Source organism: Giraffa tippelskirchi, chromosome 8 (assembly GCF_054371585.1).
Source record: "Giraffa tippelskirchi isolate mGirTip1 chromosome 8, T2T-mGirTip1v1.2.pri, whole genome shotgun sequence".
Taxonomy (NCBI): Eukaryota; Metazoa; Chordata; class Mammalia; order Artiodactyla; family Giraffidae; genus Giraffa; species Giraffa tippelskirchi.
In genome coordinates, this window is record NC_137282.1 from 130,381,490 (window position 1) to 130,394,880 (window position 13,391).

Here is a 13,391-nt window from a genome sequence, read left to right on the forward strand (position 1 = left end):
GGACTAGAGAAACGAGCAGTTCTGTTGATTCTAGAAACATCTCGAATGAATAGAATAAGACATTTAACCTCAAATCAGAGAGTTACCAAAGGCTGACCTCCTATTGTATTTCCCAACCAAATAATTACAAGCCTATGACAAACCTAAGACAGCATATTAAAAAGCAGAGACATTACTGACAAAGGTTTGTATAGTCAAAGCTATGGTTTTTCCAGTAGTCATGTATAATGTGAGAGTTGGACCATAAAGAAACCTGAGCACTGAAGAATTGATACTTTTAACTGCGGTGTTGGAGAAGACTCTTGAAAGTCCCCTGGATAGCAAGGAGATCAAACCAGTCAATCCTAAAGGAAATAAATCCTGAATATTCATTGAAAGGACTGATGCTGAAGCTCCAATACTTTGGCCACCTGATGCAAAGAACTGACTCATTAGAAAAGACCCTGATGCTGGGAAGGATTGAGGGCAGGAGGAGAAGGGGACAACAGAGGATGAGATGGTTGGATGGCGTCACTGACTCAATGGACATAAGTTTTAGCAAGCTCCTGGAGTTGGTGATGGACACGGAAGCCTGGCTTGCTGCAGTCCATGGGGTCACAAAGAGTCGGACACGACTGAGTGACTGAACTGATAGAAAAATCTAGAGCAGCAAAGTTCACTAGACCAGCAAAGTAACACATGTACAATGGCCACAATATAGAAATGGTCCCAAATTGAAACCATTTGAATCCCCACCCTTTATTAAATTCCCTCAGAGATATTTAAGTTCTAGCAACAAACTCTCCCTTTCTTTGTTGCCATGGAGAAAACAGAATCTCTCATCCCTGGGGGAAATTAAAAGTCTCAGAGAAATTAGAAGCAAGTCTCATTGTAATTTTCTAATTTATCTCAATGAACTAGAGACAGCCTTGCTGTGTTGATTCTATTTACATCCCTGCACACTCCACTCACCTTTCTCAGGTCCTTTTCTGCCCTGGGAGGTGGTCCCTGGAAACTGCATCATTGGAGGTCCCTTGCTTGCTGGCTTCTCATTAGGTTCAGCCAATGAGCACCATTGATAGACTGGAGGATGGGAAGAGAGACTGGAATATTTCTTCTAGCTTTCTCCCTGCTTTGGGACACATTTCCAGCAGTGGCTATTTGCCTAAACCACTGTAGATTTCTATCTGGCAGCCCCTTCTCCCCAGTTCTCTCTCTCACGGGGCTAAGATAACATTTTTTCCTCTCCTTTCTTATTTAAGGGTATTACCAGTTTTCTGCTGTTGACAGCCTTGGGTGGCTCAACCTCCCTGTTGATTCTCTTGACTCTGTCCATACCTCAGATAGTCCTTTAAGTACATCCTCTTCCTTTGATGCGTTGGTGTTGCATCCTGGTACTTGCTGTGATCTTGACTTCACACTTCAATACCTGGTACCAGGCACCCTAGGTCCTTCTCTAGCAGCAGGATTCTGGGATGTCTTCCACCAATGTAAATGGAGTCATTTCAGCACCTGCATTGTTGAATTAATTCCAACTTGAAGTCTCATCTGTTCCACTTTCCCAAAGTTCCAAAGTGTAATAAGACACAGAGATGTCATAGAACCAATCCTAGATCCATCCCGTTTAGGTACAATAGCCGTCTCTAAACAAGAGTGATGTTTCCAGAACACAGTGCTTATTACAGTCTCTAGACCCACATTGCTGTTGCCAGCTGTCGACACTAACACAGACGAAGTGCTACCTGGGGGGAATTAAGGCAGACAAGAAAGCAAAAAGAGAAGACGAAATCTGAGTTTCAGCTTCACTGGATGCCAGAGCAGTCATCAATAATGCTGTTCACCAAATATTTACCCATCTTTCCCATTCCTGGTTCCTTGTGGTTGGTTAGGGTGTTATGACTAGTTTAGCCAATGAATCTTGAGTTGGAATGACTGGGAGAGACATGTGTCTGTCTGTGGCTGAGCATTGACTATCTGGTGTGGGACTTCCCAGGAGAGCTCTTTGCTTCTGGTGAGATGAGCTGTCAAGTTCAAAATTTTAGCTGCTTCACCAGTCTGGGTCCCTGAGTGACTATGATGAGAACCACCAAGTTAATCCATTATGAACACGATGTGTGACAGAAAAACACATCTTTGAGCCCCCAAGATGGAGAGATTCTGTGTTATTACAGTACAATCTAACTTGTGTGTGTGCTCAGCCACTCAGTCATGTCCAGTGTTTTGCAGCTCCAGGTACTGTGGAGTTGCATTCCTCTGTCCATGGAATTTTCCAGGCAAGAATACTGGAGTGAGCTGTCATTTCCTTCTCTAGGAGATCTTCCTGACCCAGGGATCGGATCTGCATCTCTTGCGCCTTCTGCATTGGCAGGAAAAAATCCTTAACTACTGTGACACCTGGGAAGCCCAAACAATCTAGCTTATCCTGATTCAATTTTTTTTTTTTAACACAGTAGTAGTCCAGTGAACTCAATGACCTTTGCCACTTCTTTCTAAACCTTGCAGAAACCCCACTTGAAGAGCTACAGAACATGTCCCCTTGCTTATGCTCCAAAAACCCAATGCAATGCATCAGGCTCTCAGGACCGTAGTCTTTCCTTAGCCTTTGCATCCCCCAGGCCATGGCTGACTTTAATACTCTAAAGACAGCATCCAGTCTCTCTTTTCTACCAGTTTGCTGGCAGCATCGGTTCCCCACTGGTGAAGCAAAAAATATCCTGAGAAGCATCTAAGAATGAGTATTTTGAGATGAGAGAGGAAGAGTTGTGATGGCAGAAGCCATTCTACCCACAAAGATTAAAGGGCTTGTTTGAAATTGCACTTTCTCTGGCCCAGGCCACAGCCCTGCCCTCTCCAGGTGGAGTAAGATTAGTCAGCAGAGACTCATAACAGGTGCAGCCACTTCCACAATTTAATGTCTCAGAGAGAGTCTCCCCTGACCCTAGGATTTCCCTGAACCCCTGCATTTCTAATGCAGGCCATGATCCAAGAACCAGTCATATACTAGAGACAGTGTTAGCACTCAGTCGTGTCCAACTCTTTGCGACCCCAGGGACTGTAGCCCACCAGAGTCCTCTGTCCATGGAATTTTGCAGGCAAGAATACTGGAGTGGGTTGCCATTTCCTTCTCCAGGGGATCTTCCCAACCCAGGGGTCAAAGCTGGGTCTCCGGCAGGCAGATTCTTTACCATCTGAGCCACCAGGGAAGACCACTCGAGACCATAACCTTCTATTAATAACAATATAGTGATTGGTTACCAGATTCTGTGAACGTACCCACTTTGTCTGCCATGACTGTCCAAGTGTTATGAGCAGAGGAGGAGGAGTTTAATAGCACTAGATGGCGTTTCCATGGGACTCTAGAGTGTCAGTGATTCTTCCAGTTCACAGTGTTCCTTAGAGAAGCACAAGGAAGAGGAGCTGAACTGAAAAGCACAGCAATTATTCCTTGATTGCTAGATAGACGAGGGCCTCCTCCTTCTGACACTCTTTGGTAGGTAGGACGGTCAAGGGGGATGGTAGCTGGCTTCCAATATGACCTGCAATGATTCCCATCTAGTGATACCCAGACTCAAACACCCCCAATGATTCCCATGCCTAGTGATACCCAGAGTCTTGTGTCATCTCCTCCCACCTTGTATCAGGATTGGTCTTTGTGATTAACGGCATGCAGCCATAGCCACCTCTAGCTATAAAAGACATTGAAGCATTGTTTTGGGTTCTCTCTCCCTTTTGGATCACCTGCTCTGGAAGAAGCCAGTTGCCGTGTATTTTGAGCCTGGAGGGAGCCCTGTGGAGAGAGGGGCCCCTGTGGTCCTCTTTCCAACAGCCTGGGAGGAACCAAGGCCTGCCAACACCCACGTGAGTGAGCTCGGTAGCAGATTCTTCGGCACCAGATGCCTGGTGCCCTGGTCAACAGCTAACTGTCACTTCATGGGCCAGAACTACCAAACTAAGCCACTCCCAAATTCCTGGCCCTTAGAAACTATACAAGATGCTGTTTGTCCTTTTAGTCTAACTTCTGCAGTATTTTGGTACATAGCAATCAGTAACTAATAAAAAGCCAATGGCTCTCTCAACCCTGGGGACCTTTCCAAGCCTCTGGTGGCCTACGTTGTACCAGAATTTGAAGCAACATTCAGCCTCTCGGTTCTGCCTTCTGGAATTGAGCACCATGACCTTGGGCACTAAAAGACAAAACCAACCCATCAACTCTCTCTATCCATTTGGAAGCAGAGGGGCAAGAGAATAGGAAGGGATGGTTATATATCCTGTGATGGAGAAAGGAAGCTGTTTGAGATTTCTACTTTTATTCATACCTATGCAAATGCTTCTTTTTATTGTCTGTGTAATGTCTTCTTGTTGGCTGAGCTGGGCTTTTCTCATTGTGCAGATTACGCCTCCACTTCCTCTCTCCCAAACATACCTGACTAAGCACATAGATACCAGATGAGAGATTTTGCTTTGGAAATTGGGGAAGCAGTTTGGGCAGGAAAGGAAAGTCTAAGAAGCAAGTGTAAGCAAAGGTAGTTCGAGGTCTGAGCCCCACAGTCACAGTGACAGAGGTTGGACCTGCTTTAGGGGAGAGACTATGATACACAGAGTGAAGCTCTGGGCCAATGAGAACCACCTTCAACTTAGAGAGGAAGCTGTTCTCCCTCTTGGTGCTGTTAACCCAGGAAGTCATGTATCTCCAGGTTGGGAAAAACCAGGATGCCATGCCCCTAGCAGGGGTGGGTCACTGTCCCTTCTCAGACAGAGACAGGGTCAGTTAGATTAAACCATCACAAGCAGAGGGCTGACACCCACCTGGAGTTAGGTGTCTAAAAATCCCATTCTGACACTAGCAGCTGAAGGGAAGAGAAGCACAGGGCAAGGTAAGGATGAGGGGTTGCCCAGGGCCCCATGCCTTCCCCAGAAGTGTCACCCACCTAGCACCTCAGTGTGTTCACCAGCTGTGAAGTCCCTTGAACCTCAACATTTACGGGTCTTTTGGCTGTTTCATTATGTGGGTAGGATTGATTGAATTATTGGTCATTGGTGATGGAACTCAATCTCCTGCCCTTCTTCCTTCCCTGGAGGTTGAGGGGTGGGGCTGAAGCCTTCAACATTCTCATCACGTGGTTGGTTTTTGTGACAACTAGTCCTATCCTGAAGTTATCTAGTGACTTCTCCTCCAGCCCAGGAGTCATTTCACTAGCACACAAAAGATAGTAAATTCCAAGGGTTTTGGGAGCTCTGGGCCAGGAACTTGGGACAAAAGTCAAATATTTATTATGCTACAGCAAGAGACTTTGGAATAAAGTGACAGAGTTGGGGTGACTTTTGCATCTCACTAGGCGTACACAGAGGTCATAGTGTTGAAACTCTAGCCTCCTGCTCGGGCTCTCCAAAGTGGGCTGCTCCAGGTGGCAGGGGCATCCCACAGGTGAGCTCTCTCATCACATGGGAGAGGGAGGGAGCCAGAGCAGGTCATGTTTTCCCAAAGGAGTCACTTCAGGCAGAACTGAACTCTCAAAAGTGCCTCCCACTAACTGCTCAGGGGTGACTTCAAGCAACGTCCCAGGTGAAGTTTCCTACGCACTAGGCTAAACCTAAGGTAGGAAAAAATACAGATTATTCCCTTGAATGCTTAATATTTTTCACTAGGAGTCTTGAAGCATGAAAACAAAAATGAGAATGTGCAACGTATGAAGCAAATGATCCTTGGCTCCAGGAAAAATCAGACTAAGCATATTTGGTTTCAGTATTATAAAGGCAATTAAATTACCTTTATATTGCCTTTATAATACTGGAAATACCCCTACAGGAAAACTATAATTTTCCTTTTAAGAGGTGGTTTTATTTTTTTGTCCTTCTTATTCAATTTTAAAGCTCTTGAGTTGAAAGCTCTTTTACTAATACCAAAACCCATTGATGGTTTCCTGGCACATTGACTGGATAAAACTGATTGCATTGCATTTCCCATGCAGGCATATTGTACACTGAGGGAACTGAGTCTGTGTTGGCTGTAGGAGGCTACAGTCAGGAGTTGGTCTCATCCTTCTCTAGGAGTGGGACTGTCTTCATAAGATAAGGGGATTTCCCTGGTAGTCCAGTGGTTAAGAATCCGTCTTGCCATGCAAGGAATGTGGGTTCGGTCCCTGGTCAGGGAACTAAGATCCCTCACGCCAAGGAGCAACTAAACTCACATGCCACAACTTCTGAGCCCATGCTCTAGAGAGCCACAACTAGAGAGTCCATGTGCCACAACAAGAGATGCCATGTGCCCCAACTAAGACCCGATGCAGCCAATTAAGTAAATATAAAAAAATAAAGATAAGGTGGGGTGCACTGAAGTGAAAGAACTGAAGTTATGTTACTTATTTTAGCAATTTTCTGCAAAGCAAAATATGCTGGAAGCAAACAAAACAGTTCTTAAAGATGTGCCTTATGCTGTTTCAATGCACACAAGCTTCTCCAAAACTAAAATGCACCAATAAATGAGTTACTTTTTAATTTCCACACCTGGGGAATTTCACAAGGCGATGGTAATATACCTAGTCCCAAGTATGGCAGTTGGTAATGGCAGTTTGCATATGCTTGCGAACAGTTGAGATAAAAATCAAAGGTACTTCAATCTTGTACTCTTTTTGTATCTGCAAAGCTCTGTATGTGATTCTTTCACTTACTAAAAGTCTGTAGTTTTTAATATGTGATTTGTAAAACTTCTTAATTCTTGTTTGAGGATTTAAAAAAAAATGTTTACATTTTTGCCCTCCAAATCTTGCTTTTATTGCTTATAAGGAGGTGGTCAGGACACTGAAATATCAAGATGTTTTTAAAAATTATAGAGAGAGCAAGGCCATAAAAATTTCTTTTAAGTCAGGCAATGAAATGCCTGGTACACGCATCTGATTCTACATCAGACAATGGCTTATTAAATGCTGTCTGGGTATAGACACCAATATTTTGCATATTTTGCATATTCAAGAATATTCAATCAGCTATTTGACTGCTGAATGCTTACCTATCGGGATTTAGCTTCCTCATTTGTCAATTGAGAGTCTTAGATAAGACTTCTAAGGCCAGTTTTAAAAAACACTTTAAAGATTAGAGCTTCTAGCTTCTCAGCCAACCGTTTAATAGTATCATCTCTATTAGCTAGAGGTCAGGTTCTCAAATTTGGCCTCACACTGCAATCACTTGGGAAGTTTTAAAGCATCTGAAAGCCCAGACATCACTCTTGGATTCTGCCTGAACTGGTCTTAGGTGTGGCCTGAGCACTGGGAGCATGAGAGGTGGTGAGGAACAGTGGTTGCGGTGGTTAGATGCTTTCCCGGGTGATTCTATTGTGTTGCAAAATTTAGAACCATGGGTCTAGGTCATGTATTAAAATCACCCAAGTTGTTTCCTAACAGTGCAGATAACCTGCTCTCAGGCTCAGATTCAGTGGATGGAGGATGAAGCCCAGAAAGCTACTTTTTTAAACAACTTCCTCCCCACGGTTGGTGCAGTGGTTCTCAGAACCACAACTGAGAGGCACTGCTTTAGATCAGAATTCTTGGGTGCTCACTTATGGTTTAGATGAGTGGAACCAGCCTTAAGGAACAGTTCCTCCAAATTTTGTGAAGAATATTGGAGCAGATGGTCATTCCTTGTAATTATCGTAGATGGAGATATCCTTGGGAAAAATTTGGGATGCTGTCAGGAGAGTGGGAGAATCCCTCCAACAACACAAAATCCCCTGTGATGGCAGAGACCCAGATGTGAATTGCTTAGATGGGCCATAGGAGGCCATACCATAGGCTAGTGTCTCGGGCTCAACCAACCTCTTTCTGCTTTATAAAGATGTATCCATTTCTTCTGAGTCCTTACAATTTTGGACATAAGCAAAGTACTCAGTGACATTTTGCAGTAAACGCTTTGGCCCCATGTCACAGTCCTTGGGTGGACTCATCATATCAGGATACCCAGTACTTTCTGGATGGGCTGGCCCCATGCAATCACTAGTGTCCTCTTCGGCCATCCACAGCGCCCATTCCATCTCAGCTGTCTAAATAACGATAGAGAGAACCAAAGGTGTCCAGTTGGGTATAGCAGGAGCTATTGGTCCTACCCAGATTCCTGCTACCCCTTCTGTTTCAATGCATACTGGTCCAACTTCCATCTCCCAGCACCTGCTTCTCTGTCTGAAGACTTGTTGTTCTTTCCTCGGATACAGTAACACACACAGACGAATCTCTTAACTGATGACTGATGGGAGTTGGTGTGAGCTTCCTTGCCTCATGGGTGGGATAACTCTGAGGGGCGTTTCCTGCAGTGGTTCCCAGAACTCTTCAATGGGATTAAGCTTCAGGGCCCACAGTGGCAAGTAACACACCCTTTATTGCTGCTCTCATTTTTTTGTCTCATTTCCCCACACCCCAACCTAGGCTTCCTGGGATCACATCCAAAATAAACGACTTGCCCTGGAAACTTTGAGTTCCTCCACAAACAGATGCTGAGACAAAGACATTGGGATTGCCTACTTCTTGTAACTAATCCCCTATGTTTATAGCTCAGCTACTTTTGCATATTTAAAGGTGATGCTCTCAGATAGAAATAAGCATTCTCTTCCGTCACAGAGAATGTCTCCGTGCTCAGATATCTGAACTTAACACCTTTAATTGTCTATAATACTCAAAGGGGTTCTTGAACTTTAGACTTTATATAAAGACAAGAGAATGGCTTTATAAATTGCAAATATTTCGTAATACGCACAGTCACTCAATCCTGTTTGGAACAAGTAGGTATGAATAAATTTAAAGTGGCTGGTAGGCTGCAATATTAAGCTTAGTTTACAAACATAATTTCAAGCTACGGATGCATGGCGTGAACCTAGTATTGCTGATCCTTTGCACTAGGAAATCGATTAATCCCATGCAAGCCGTCCCCTTTCCCAGGTGGGTGGGTTTATTGGCTGATCCTCCTCTGAGCCCATGCTGTTCCAGATCTTCTACAGGTCTATGTTAAATCCTTTGTTACAGTGCACAAGACAGGCAGGTGGTGAACTTTGCACATATAAGTGATTATTTACACACACCCACACATATAAAATAGATCACTGCTCAGCTTGCATCAGCTGTGTTTTCATAGTCCTAGTTATTTGCAATTTGCTAACACAACCCCGTGATTTAGAACATAATTTACTTCCCTTTAATGTACTTTATGAAATGAGTGACAGCCACAAGTGATGGTGTTTCTGAACCGTGGCTCTCATTTGGGGGCAAAAAGACCACTTTTTGACTAACTACTGTCTAAAAGCTCTCCCTGCTGGTCAGGACATTAGTGGACATTTACTGGCTGAAGACTGACCTTTGAAAGGTTCATTCGGGGGCCACTGTGATGGGTACCACCACACCACATGTGGACAACCTACAGCAAACATGGTGGGTTTCGGGGGTGTCATTTGTTTTCTCAGAACCAATTGGAAGGTAAACACCAGCAACCGAGCTAGAATCCTAATTGCTGCTAGTGGTGGACTGGAGAATGTCGCTTGGATCTGAATCTCAGTTTCATTAAGATCCTCCCCTCTCCAGCTCTGCAAGTCTAGACCTTACACCCCTAGAGGAGAGACGAGGAATCTAGAGCAGATACACCTGCCCACAATCACTGGATGGAATATATGACCTGAACATAGGATGGGCCCTGGCTCAGCTGACCAGCTCCACCCATGGATGAGGTTGGCCAGCCTTTCTTAGGAGGCTTCTAGATGTGAAAAAACAAGGAAAACTATTCTAGGTAAAGGCACTGAGACAGTGACTCTACCCCACTAGTGAAGCATGGCCCATGGATGTCAGATCCTGACCTACTGTACTAGCCATTCTCCTCCCACAGAGGAACGAGGTGATGCTGAAGGGTATTAGAAGTCCTCTGTCCTCATGCTCCCACAGGGAGGTGGAAAGGAGGTCCCTTCTTTCATGGTCCATGTCTGTAGTGCTCTTATGCCCATTCTTCCACTGATCACAAGTCTACTAAGCAGGTAGACCTATTAAATCTCTTTCAAGTCACCTCATGTCTTTGTCTCCTGGGTCATTCCCCTAGCCTAGGCCACCAAAATGCTGAGATCACCACCAGAGCCTCATGTGCAAACTTTTCTTCATTTGCCCCTCCACACTCCTCCCTGTGCCCCAGGAGGCTGACTCCCACAGGCCACATCTCTGAGGTTCTCATGACATCTGCCTTCCGGTTAGGTCAGGCTAGCGGGAAGCATGCACTGAGCTCACAGGAGAGGGGTCTCCCCTGTCTCCCTCATGGCATTGGCTGCATTCTTCTACCATCCCAGCTTCTGTTGGAGGGCCCTGCTTCCTACGACTCCAACTCTCTCCCCTTGAGCTTTTGGGCTTGGTGTAGTAAAGGCTCTCACTAGTGCTAGTCCCCAGGTGCTGCACCATCCTTTCTGGGTTGTGTAAACAGTCCTTCGTTAACTTTTCAATAAAACCCTATAATGTGTCATGCATTTCCCATGGTAAGCTGAGACACCCTCTAAATGATCCCCCTGCAACATACCCCTATAATCCACTTTGCACACAATGGCCCAGAACCATTTTTCTAAAAGGCAAACCTGCTACTTTCCTCCTGAGTAGCACACACCAAACATGATTAGGTGCCCTCAGGCTCAAGTCCAAACTCCTACATGATCCTGCATGATCTGTTCTCATGTTTCCTCTCGCCATCTTTCCTCTTTCCCTTTTCAGTCCAGCCAAACCAAAGTTTATAGTTGTTCAAACCCTCCTTGTCTTGAATGTTTACACACACAGCTGTCTCCCATCATCCATGGCTTTGCTTTCTGTAGCTTCAGTTCCCCATGGTCCACTGTGGGCCGAAAATACACGAGATGAGGAGTTCCGGAAGTAAACAATCCATGAGCTTGGAATTACAGCCATTCTGAGTCGTGTGATGAAACCCCGTGCCATTCTGCTGTAGCCTGCTTGGCACGTGACTCATTCCCTTGGCCAGCGTGATCATGCTGTGCATACTACCCACCCGTCAGTCACTTAGCAGCCATCTGGGTTATGGGACTGTCATGGTATCACATTCATATAACTTTTATTCCGATATATTGGTGTCACTGTTCTATCTTACTATTGTTGTTAATATCTTACTGTGCCCAGTTTATAAATTAAACTGACACATGTGTGTATGCAGAGAAGAAAATATAGTCTATATAGGGTTTTGTACTCTGGTTGAAGGCATCTACTGGGGGGTCTTGGAATGTATCTCCCGTGGTTAAAGAGGGATGATTGCACTTCTTTCTTCCTGAAACATGCCCTCTTTTTCAAGTATCTTTTATCCTTGAGCCCTACAATTCCATCTCTTTATCTGGATGAATTCTACTTGTACCTTAGGTCTTAGCTTGACTGTTACCTCTTCTCCCATCAACAGTCTGGTTTAGGGATTTGGTTTTCATGGCACTGGTTTATTTGCTCTTGTGTCCCAGCAAACTATGATTTCCCTGCCTTCCTGAGATCTCCTTTGTACCATCCTACTTCCAGTCTCAGGAACAATGCCTGGGAAAGGAACAGGATGGTCAACAGGTCAGTGACCATGATACTTGTTCATTGGTTTTGTTTCCTGCAGAAGTTATCTCCTGCTCAGTCTGCAACTGTGGTATATAACTAAGAACCTTATAAGGAAAGGAATGATACAGGAACTCTCAGGCTGAGAGGGATCCTACAAAAAGAGCAACAACTAGAATGATTCGCTGGCTTCGGGTCACCCTACTCTCAGGGCTTAATGCTAATGGATGGTGCACATCCATACTTCTTGTAAAATTCATTTCTAATTGGAGGATAATTGCTTTAGAATGTTGTGTTGGTTTCTGCCATACAATAACATGAACCAGCCATGAATATACACATATTACTTCCCTCTTGATCTTCCCTCCCACTCCTCTAGGTTGTCCTAGAGCACCAGGTTGAGCTCCCTGTGCTATACAGCAACTTCCCACTCGTTATCTGGTTTACACATGGTAGTGTATATATTTCAATGTTACTCTAATCTCACAGTTCGTCCCACCCTCTCCATCCCCCATCTGTGTCCCCAAGTCCATCTGTGTCTCTATTCCTGCCCTGCAAATAGGTTCATCAGTACCATTTTTTCTAGAGTCCATATATAGGCATTAATATAGATTTGTCTTTCTCTTTCTGACATACTTCACTCTGTATGACAGGCTCTAGATTCTCCCACCTCCATATTTTAACTCAACCTCTGAATGTTTGAGAATCTGTCCATATAGCCCTCTTTTCAAATATAATCACAATAGAACCAGCCTCTCATGTTTTTTTAAAAAACCAATCTCACATAGAATTGGATTATGGATTAGCTGTAACCTTGGTTTACAAAGCATTCATCATCAACCCATGACTGACTTGGCATTTAATAATATCTTACATTATTATATTATTATCTTATATGCTCCACCTTCCACCCCCCCCCAGTCACCTACATCTAACAATGCAGATTCACCCATCCCCTGCCCTAGTTCTTCCTGCTTCAGGGAACCACCATCCTGAATCTTGTGTTGATTACTTTTCTACTTTTCTGCTTCCTTTTTATTACAACTATTGGCATAAAGAGTCTATGTTTGCATTTTAGTATTTTTAATTTTATAAAAAGGCATCTGATATAATTTTCTATACTATACTTAAAAACAATCCTTTGGATTGTTTCACTTTACTTACTTGGTTAAAGTTCATATGTATTATTATATGTCACTGCATTTATATTGTTCTTTCTGCTGAATAATTGCCACAGTAAATATATCATAATTTATTCATTCTCCTTCAGGAGATAGGCATTTGGATGGTTTCCAAAGCCACTGGGAATAATAGTGCTATGAACAATCTTTTACATGTCTCCTGTTGTGTATGTATCAGTCAGAATAAGCTGAAGTTTGCTCCAGTAACAGTCTTTAAAATCTAAGCCTTAAAACACCAAAGGTTTATTTCTCACCATGCTTTGTCTTTTTGTTGTCAAGAAGAAAGGCTCTGCTTATTATAATCACTTAAGGACCTAGGCTGACAAAATAGTCACCACTTCAAATGTTGATGGTAGGTATGCCAGAGGGAGAAAAGGGAGCCCTGAAGGTTTTGGCATCAGCATTTCAGGGCTCCAGCATGGTAGTGACATATCGCTTCCACTTAGAACTCATTGGTCAAAACTAGACCCATGGACCATCCAGGTTTCCCTCATAGCTCAGTTGGTAAAGAACCTGCCTGCAGTGCAAGAGACCTGGGTTCAATTCCTGGGTCAAGAAGATCCCCTGGAGAAATGGATCACTCAATCACAAGAGACCAGGAAGTTCCTTTTCTCAGAAGAGGTATATTTAGAAAACAGGTTTAGCTTTAGGAGATAATGTCCAACACTTTACAACTGAGTCACTCCCCTCCTGT

General features: G+C 44.0%; 1 protein-coding gene across 4 annotated transcripts in view; it reads right to left on the reverse strand.

Moving 5' to 3' along the window:
• The window catches only part of MOCS1 (molybdenum cofactor synthesis 1), a 386,238-nt gene that overhangs the window by 81,324 nt on the left and 291,523 nt on the right, over positions 1–13,391 (reverse strand). The window contains exon 5 of one of the 4 annotated variants that reach the window (XM_081523252.1): positions 1,318–1,721. The exons of the other annotated variants lie outside the window; for them this stretch is intronic. The gene's annotated coding sequence lies outside the window, so the exon portion shown is untranslated. The remainder of the gene's footprint in view (positions 1–1,317; positions 1,722–13,391) is intronic. 4 annotated transcript variants of the gene reach the window in all.